Source organism: Phyllobates terribilis, unplaced genomic scaffold (assembly GCF_046119375.1).
Source record: "Phyllobates terribilis strain yellow unplaced genomic scaffold, ASM4611937v1 Scaffold_5__5_contigs__length_657084704, whole genome shotgun sequence".
NCBI classification, from domain to species: Eukaryota; Metazoa; Chordata; class Amphibia; order Anura; family Dendrobatidae; genus Phyllobates; species Phyllobates terribilis.
This window is the reverse complement of record NW_027362765.1, coordinates 573,187,697-573,197,648: the sequence shown is the minus strand read 5'-3', so window position 1 is coordinate 573,197,648 and position 9,952 is coordinate 573,187,697.

Genomic DNA, 9,952 nt, shown 5'->3' with positions numbered 1-9,952 from the left:
TAATTATAAAAATCTTGAACAATACAAGTCAGTGACTGGTACATGAGGAGAGAGGACCCTGCCCGCGAGTGCTCACATTCTACAAGGGATGGGTGGTCACAGTAGTTGAGGGTAGAGCTGGTCGTGCAGCGGTATGGTGGAACGAGGGTTACTGCAGGTTGTACGCTTGTCGTTAGAGGTGGGTCTTCAGGTTCCTCTATGCATAAATGTGACCTTGTTTGAGCACCACATTATTAGCAGAAAAAAATAAGATTTTGTAATGTGAACTCCTGAGTGGCCAAAAAAAATACCAGCACCAAATCTTTCTTTGTACAAATGTGGCCTTTTTCAGCGTCACGTTATTATCAGAAATAATTTAGAGTTTCAAAGGTGTACTCCTGCATGGAGCACAATATTAGCAGCACAACACAGTTATATGCTGAAATGTGGCCTAGTGTCTCAGGACCACACTATTAGCAAAAAGGATTGATCTGCTGGAAGGTCGATTTCACAGCCACACAGGATCCTATCTATTTAGCTGACTGACAAGCAACTGCCTAGCTAACTATCTCACAATCCAGTAGTAGCAGCAGGAGCAGCCTCTATGCACTGTTACACTGACAAGATGGCGCCAAAACAACATGTCCGTTCTTGATATGGAGAGGGACATCTGACTTCGGCAGCCAATGACACAAGCCCTTGTGTCTCGACGTTGTGGATGGTTCCTGCGTCCTGATTGGCTGGCGGAATCTCCACCCATTAATTTAAGAAATAAAAAAGTGTGCCACTCCTCTGACCTCTCCCCACCCCCTCCCCTCATCAAACATGCCCCCTCCCGCTCATCATACAGCACCACTATCCTAGTCAAACTCCTAACAAAAGCATAATTGGAAACGCGATCGTTTAACGAACTGTGCCGATTTTAAGTAAAAACGCTGGGGGGTACAAACATGAATCTGAATGTGCAATGTTCGTGCCGAATTTGAGATTGGCGAATGTTTTCAGAACAAGTTCACTCATCTCTAGTCCTGTTAAGTTCCTTCAACACTCTTAAGGATGCCGTTAAGGTGTAATCAATAGAAATGCTAAGAAAATGGGGGCCATCCTAAAACTAGTGTGGCTGAATAATAAGATTATTAAACACTTTTTATTATTAACTTCCTTTTTCTCATCCACTTACTGCTCTGTCTGTGTTTCATCAGTTGTGGCATTCTGTATTTGAACCAATAGCACCTGTATGATCACTGCTTTACACTCCAAAATAAGTGATGTGGTACCTAAAGAACTGTCATAGATTTCAATTTCCGCAAATCTCTGATTAGCTCTAACAGAGCTCAGAATGATACTTTAAAGAGTGATGCCACTCTTGCATTCAACGAATGGCATCTCTTCCTTTTCCTTGTATGCACTGATCTCTTCATCTCATCTATTCTTATTCGAGCATATTTGCATACCGTATTTCTGGAGTCCAAAATAATGTAGAAGAAAAAAGAATAATTACATTGTAACAAATCTCAATATACAGAATACTGTTTAATCAGTTTAAGATTTTAATTTTTAATGTGCTGCCAAGAAACAGTGTTCAAATAATCATCATTTAACTGTTTCAGTTCCCAATTTTTTAGTTTACCGAGTAGATACATAAAAGGGATGAACTGTAGCCAAGTGTTTGTTTTAATTATAGCTTTCAGCTCTTGTAGGAAAGGCTAATAAATCTTTTACATTGCAATTACAAGGTACGTCTCTATTAAAAATGCAAAATATATAAACTTCTAATCTGTTCTTGTAGCCAAAATTATTTGGCTAATTCTCTTTGCACTATTGAGTACTATGAGGACTACACGATCTGCCAAGTGTGTATATTACCATATAATGATATATGTAATTAGTTGTTGCTGGTACGGCCTTGTCTGTTGTCATATTTCAGCTGCCAATGAGGAAGATTACTGCAAATGCACCTTAACAGGAGCAGTATAAATTTGTAATATGTGAGCTCCCCCTAGTGTTGTCTGTGGGTAGCCAGAATTTTATTTGCTGTGTAAAGGAAAAAATGGGATTTGGAATTTATCTAAAAAAACTAGTTACGGTATATAAATCTATTAATCAGCACATATTTTGGTAAAAAAACAAAACAAAAACAGGTGCCCTATATAATGGTCCATTGCTACGAATCAGATTTAAGTTTTTACTGTCCCCACCATACCTTATAAAATGTGTTATAATTGCTTGCTACGGGCAACTCTGACATTTTTTCGAAGGGACAAGTTTGTTTGCATTAGGCACATTATATGGACTTTCCTTTCATTTTTTAAAATAAATTATTTAAGTAGATTTGAGCCACCAACATCTCAAGAAATGTGAAAAGTCAATTATTTGTCTAGGAAGTTTGTTTTGCGTTTTGACAAACAATGATTTCACTTAACAAAAAAGGTTGAGACTATTTTCTTTAACAAGGTTAATGTGTTGTGTAATGTCATGAATTTCAGAAATGAGTTTACTTTACAGCAGTCAACCACATGTGTGAGTTACTTAAACAATTTATTACTGTAAAAATATATTTTACTGGTTAAAAGTCAATGTGTCAAGTCTCAGTTATCTAAATATAAGGCTGAACTATGTGGTATTTGCGTTTTGGTTTAATCTGAATGCATCACAAGTTCAATAAAATATAAATAAACCATATATATTATGAGGGAATAATATACTCCACATTACTAATTAATATCCTCATACATTGTTATTCAGTTTTAAACTATGTATAATAACTGAAGGGGCTTGCGCTGGTAAAGTTAGGCTTTGGTATAGAGGTTAAATGGAAGGGATAATAAAAATATTAGAAACGTTGGCGGGTTTAAAGCACAATATTTATTTAGGGCAAGTATTACAATAAAATGGAGAGGGGGGAAATAAAATAAAGTTCCTGAAAAATAAATTAGAGCTTAATTCAGGGGTCTAGACGGTAAACAAAGGGATCTCAGATGTTGGTTGAGGATGAGTGTGGTAAGAAGGGTCCAGGTAGTCTCCTAGGTTAAAATAAGAAAGGGGGAGAGAGAGATTAGTAAACTTGCGCACTCACCACGTTGGCGGAGAGGAATAGGGTTCACCTGGATTGGAATTGAATGGAGAATGAGTCCATATAGTGGGACAATTGTGGTGGTCGTGATTGTGGTGGAAGATCCACGGACTAGAGAGAGAGAGATGCTCATCCTTCCAGGCATCAATTACCATTTTAAACAGGTAAATCCTACCTATTTATTTAACTAATTTTATCTAATTGTATGAACCAGAATTATTCTCTCTCCTTAGGCTTAGTCTATTCCTTCAATTATCCAGGTCAATCTATTACTGATCTCTCGCTATCTAGTCCGCAGATCTTCCACCACAACCATTCTATACCAAAACCTAACCTTACCAGCGCAAGCCCCTTCATATATCTACTTCTCAAATATTGGATTTATCCAATTCTGACAACCTGTGGTTGGTTGTCTCTCCTTGCAGAAGGTACAACAAGGCTTACTTACCAGCGCCTACATATATTTATATGTATAATAACTTCTTGATCGATGGGGGTCTGACCGCAGGTATCCAAACCTCTGAAGAGCCCCATGTAAATGGAGCGATGGTTGATCATGCGCATTGTTGCTTCACTAGTTACACAGGTATGCAAAATTTGGGTTTATGAAACATTTTTTCTAATCCCATGACTGATCCCTGTTTTCTTATGCCGTGATTTAACAAAAACACTTCTATTTTTAACCATCGCGTATGGATTTTACACAAAACACATATGAAACTATGTGCAAGCGAGATGAACAGGAAAAATCTTTATTGTAGCAAAAAATGTACACAATATTCATTCCGCAACATTATTGGAAATTAATTCTTGAGCTTTTTCCTTATCTCTTCAAAGCTTCTCATGATACCTTTTCTCTTATAGAAGGCCTGCGGATCTTCTCAGTGAAGCATCCAGCAGTAGTCCCCCATCATGTTCACATTCCATTTACCTTAGTATCGCTGCTTCATCTCCTTGATATCCTAGGATTGATTGTGACTTGTACGATTGCTACTTTCAATAGGTGGCACTATAGAGTTCAAGTCCTCTTTTTCTCTGAAAAGGCAATTTGCATATTAAATTTCCCAGAGGAGCATTGTGAATAAGCCTCCTTACCTTGGCATGCCAGAGCCAGTATGTCACTCTCCACAAGGAGAAACATTACCCTTTAGACCTCAGTCCAGAGCCTCTCACCTAGCCAAATCAGTTTTCATACTTTGCACTGATGAGGGCTAATAGCCCAAAACACAGTGTCTGCAAATTGAGATTCTGATTTGGCTATTATCCGAAGTCATATTGCACAACTCGTTAAAGGGTCGATTGTGACTTGTAGGATTTCTGCTTCCAATAGTTGGCGCTATAGAGTTCAAGTCCTCTTTTTTTCTGAAGAGGCAATTTGCATATGATATTCTGATTAAATTTTTCTCCTTGCTCCTCGCTAACAACACTAAGGTTTTCAGGAAAGTAGTCTAAATGGGAATGTAAAAAATGTAACTTCAAATTCATCAGACAACCTAAGGCTTTGAAAGGTTTCAGCATGTTCTCCACGATGGACTTAAATTTTGGATCTTTTGCTGTTACCTAAAAATTTCTTCACGACTTCTTTAAAAGAATCCCAAGCCCTTTTCTTAACAGCTTTGATTTTTGCTTTGAGCATGTTGTCCTTCATGAGCTTCCGAATATCCAGACCCACAAAAATGCTTTCCTTCAGCTTTGCTTAGGACAGTCCCTGAAACTTGGTACACAGCTACTTAAAAGTCTCTCTTTCTTTCGGGAGAGCTATCACAAACTGCTTCATCAGTCCAAGCTTAATGTGGAGTGGTGGCAGGAGAACTTTAGTGGGATCAACTAAACTTTCTGAAACTATGCTCTTGAGTTCAGGTTGCAAAGATGTTCTCATTGGCTGTGTTTTTTGGCTCCAGTCATGAGTCCTATCCTGGCTGTCCTATTCACACTAAAAGCATCGGTACTTTGTGTATCCTCGATGCTGCCCAAGGAGCAAAGAGAGAACTTTCAGATCACCACATATTGACTACCCTTATTCTTCATAGTTACGTTTCTTAAGAATAAAGTCTAAATTCTCATAGCTTTTCTTGAAGTGCACAGAATGCCCTAAAGGCACTGACGCATACTTGCTGCCATTGTGCAGTAGCACAGCTTTCAGACTTTTTTTTGATGAATCAATAGAGTCTCCACTCGCTCACATTGTACTCAATGTTAAATTTTTCATCAGCCCAGGAACATCACAGCAATACACTTGAGCACCGTCTTGAGAAAAGTATGGAAGGGATTCCTTTTCTCTGCTTTTATTCAATGAAAAACAGGTACCAGGAGCTATCAGGTTCTTTCACTTTAGTTTAGAGCCTAAAAGTTCTGCAAAATGTTTAGGAAGGTCCAAGTCCCTGAATAAATAATTTAATTCGAGCTCTGATAAAAGCTGTGGCTCGTTGAAACTAACATAAAAGTCTTTGTCAGATTCCTGATCTTTATGTTCTGAATCTTCTGAATCAGATGTATATTCAAGTTTCTCTGGAGGTGAAGGGACGGGTATTCCTGGACTGTGAGGTACAGGGCGAATCGCTGATCGGAGGTCTGGGTATATAATTTCCTTCTTATTTTTAAGGTTGAATCCCTCCACATTGCACGTACAAAAGTAGCAGTCATCACTATGATTTTGCGGTTCCCTCCAGAACATAGGCATGCCAAAACAAAAGCTCTCTTTATTCCCTTTAGACCACTGTCTGTTATGATTCTGGTGTAGTATTGCTGGAAACCAGTGGCCGAAGGAGCACGAGCAGGAACAGCAAGCGGTAGTAGAAGCTCTTGGAGTTAGCAAAGGAGTTGTAGGAAACAATCCGAAGATAGGTGAGAACAGTCTGGGTAAGAATGTTCAGGTACTGCCACTTGTTTCGGAATATTCTGGAATCCAGGACCTGTTCAACTGTGTAATGTTCATGCCCATCCACTTCAGAAGGATCAGTAGGAGGTAGACGACACCCTGGAAAAGGATTTAGAACAAATGGCTTTAGTAAGGAGACATGGAACACTGGATATATCTTCAGTGTTCTGGGCAGTTGAAGGCAAAAAGCTACTGAGCTAACTTGTCCAATTACTTTAAAAGGACCAATCAATTTTTGACCCAGTTTAGGTGAGGGTATAGGGAGTTTCAAATTCTTGGTGGAAAGTCATAATTCAGCACCCACTTGGAAGGTGGAGAAGGTCTGTGAGATTTATCTACTGCTTCCTTATATTTCTAAGCAAAGAGTTCATCTTATTTATATGAACTTCCAAATTTCCCTCAGCGGCATCCATGATGAAGGCTTAAGTATCCTGTTACGATACTGGCATAGTACTGCTGGAAACCAGTGGCCAAAGGAGCACAAGCAGGAACAGCAAGCGGTAGAAGAAGTTCTTGAAGTTAGCAAAGGAGTTGTAGGAAACAATCCGTAGACAGGTGAGAACAGTCTGGGTAAGAATGTCCAGGAGCTGGAGACTGGAACTAGGCTAACAGCTAGACACAATACTCAAACAATGAGTGAGAGATCCATGCAGCTTTAAGTATGCCCAAACAGGAAACAAGATGGATCCCACAGGTTAAGAATCTGCCATCTTAGTAAAGGGCAATTGCAGAACACAACAGCAGCCTCCAGTGGTAAGGAGTGGGATTGCAGCACAATTATTAAGGTGAATATAGCAGCCACTAGTGGTCAAACTGTAGAAGGACAACAACTTGTAGTTCTTCTACACAAACAGAAGACACTACATGTGAAGCCCATGACTTGTCTTGATCACCTAGTTTTACACCAAATTACGCATAATACACTTTTCTATTGAAGTCTGTAATGTTCCGTCGTTGTTTGTTCACTACAAAACAACTGCAAATGTAGTAAAAGTTGTCAGGTGAATTACGACACCTCTTTGTAGCCATTTCGATCACGTTGTTAGAAACCGAAGCTTAATCCACCACAACCACTGAATACTGAAAGGAATCGTAGTAAGCACACCATCACACTTTTATGAACTCTGTCTAAAAGAAAATCTGCCTTTGCTCCTCATAGCAACTAATCACAGTGCTGCTTTCAGTTCTTATACTGCTGAGGTAAAATGAAAGCTGTGTGCTGATTGGTTGCTATGGACACCAACACACTGTTATGAACTGTGACTAATAATGAATCTGTCTTTACTGCCCATAACAACCAATCACAGTGCAGCTTTCATTTCTTATACTGTTGAGGTAAAATGAAAGATATGCTATGATTGGATGCTATGGACACCACCATACTCTTTGGAAGCTGGGTTAAGAAAATCTATTCAGCCCACAGCAGCCAATCACAGCACAGTGTCCATTAATTTCTAACCAATCCAATAACAGCAAAATCATCCACCAAAGATCATGCAAAGGGGTCAAAGTATGGTGCAAGAAAAAGCCTATGGAGGCAGTTTGTGAAAAAACTGTACGTGATGGAATTTTTTCCATCGAATGTATATAAAACCACCTCTTACTTTTCAAACTATTTTATTCTTGCAGACCTGTGCTATTAATGGGACCACTGGAGATAGTAGAGTACTGCAATTGGTCAGTATTTGGCACTCACATAAGAATGAATCGAGTGGCACTGCGCACGATCGAACAGTGCTCCATTCACACAGGGCTCTTCAGGGCAATGGTTTTCGGAATCTGTGGGGGTCCAAGTGGTCGGACCGCCCGAAAATCGGTAAGTACTCCTTACAGGTTTGTACAGACAAGTATATTATACGGATGTGTGCTGTTTGAGTATAAGTTGGGCCGTACACTAACCATTGTATTAAGTAGGGCTGTTCAAATGAAAGTTTCACTAAATTTTTGGATGAAAATCGGATGACATTTCATACGTTCATCTGGACCCCTGCCTTAATCTCATTCTGCAGCCAGCAATGTGCATGGAAACAGGAGCCTATAAGGCTACATGCACACATTGAGTATTTGGTGAGTTTTTTACCCCAGTATTTGGAAGCCAAAACCAGGAGTAGAACAATCAGAGGAAAAGTAACATACAAACACGTCACCACTTCTGCATTCCTGGTTTTGGCTTACAAATACTGAGGTAAAAAGCTCATCAAATACTCAAGATGTGCACATGGCCTAAAAGCCAAATATTGCTAATCATTTAATAAGATCCTACTGCAAAATTGAATTTTCAGCTCAAAAGACATGCAATTAATTAAAAAAAAATGTCCAGAGGTTTCCATATTGATAAGTCCTTTTATTCATTTGAAACTCACCAAATACTCAACGCTGCACGTGACCTTAGGCTGGGTTCAGATGAGAGTATGCGAAATCATCCGATTTCGATGGAGAGAAAAGTTAGACAAATTTTTATCCATATTGTCATCTATGCTTTATGTCCATTTTTTACTTCCGTATGACATCCAATTTGTACATCAACAATACAATAGGTCAAACCAGTTTCCTTATGTTAATAATGGCTATGGATCTGCCAAAAAGGATGGTAACCTATATGTGATCACTTTTTTGCGCATCCTTTGAGTTATGACTGGTGAGTCAGATCCAAAATCAGAAACTAGCAGGGCATGCTCTGATGGTCTGTTTGTTAAATGTTCACTGTGACTCAAATTGGTCCTTGTTCTGCCCGTACCTGTTACCTTTTTGCATGTGGACAGCACACAGACTGATTATACCCCCTTCTGAGCCATAGGGCTCGCTCACACCAGATGAGTGTTATCCGATTTTTTATCGGATAGCGCTCGGACCAATGTTATTCAATGCGTCAGTGCTGATGCAAGATATTTTCACTGACCGAATCTGTTAGTGAAAAAAATTGCAGCATGCTGTGATTTCACTCTGAAATTGGATGCCACTCACCCATTCAAATCTATGGGTGCGTGGAAAACATCGGACTGCACTCAGATGACATCTGCAATTTCCAAGGACTCATAGAATATAGAAGATGAAGAAATTTTGTTTTCCATCTTTTTGTCGTCCAAGAGAATCGGATCACACTATGATCGCTCTCTGATCAGAGTTTGGGACTGTCTGTTGTGGGACTGAATACCATGACCCTCACAAACAGTGATCACTACAAAGGAAATGTAGAATTAGATATGATAACTCTAGTTAGCTGCATTTCTGGGTAGAATATTCTGAACTGAGATAGAGCATTAGGGCTCGCTCACATTCGCGTGTAACATAGAGGAGTGCAATGCGAGAAAACATCCAATTGTACTATGACCAATGTTATTAAATGACTTTTTCATCTGCGAGTTTTTCCTCAGCTCTAATCGAACTGTGGAAAAATTGTAGCATACTGTGAGTGGATGTGAGAATCATATTGCATTCACCACTGCAAGTCAATGGGTGTGAGAAAAATATCAGACGGCACACGGACTATGTGTGTGCCGCCCAATTTTTACGCACACATATCAAAGGAAACCCTGACATTTCATCAGCCGAGTACAGTAAATTCACCGCCAGAAGTGTCAGAATAGAATAGATATATAGAATAGATGTGATTGATGTCCTATAGATATTTAATGTTACAAGCCCCCTACATATAATAAACTTTCAACCTTTAGTGCCTTTCATGTGGCACTAAAGGGTGTTTAGCCTTATTTAATCTATTAAATAAATAATTTTAAAAAATTATGTGGGGTCCACCCTATTTTTGATAATCAGCCAAGGTAAAGCAGATAACTGTGGGCTTATATTATCAGACTGGGAAGGTCCATGGATATTGGGCCCTTCTCAGCCTAAAAATACAAGCCCTCAGCTGGCCCAGAATTGGCACATTACATCATATGTGCAAATTCTGGCGCTTCGCCTGGCTCTTCCCGATTGCCCTGGTGTGGTGGCAATTGGGGTAATGGTAGTTGGAGTTGATAACAGCAGTAATTTCTTATTCATTTAATAGTTTCAATAAGGCT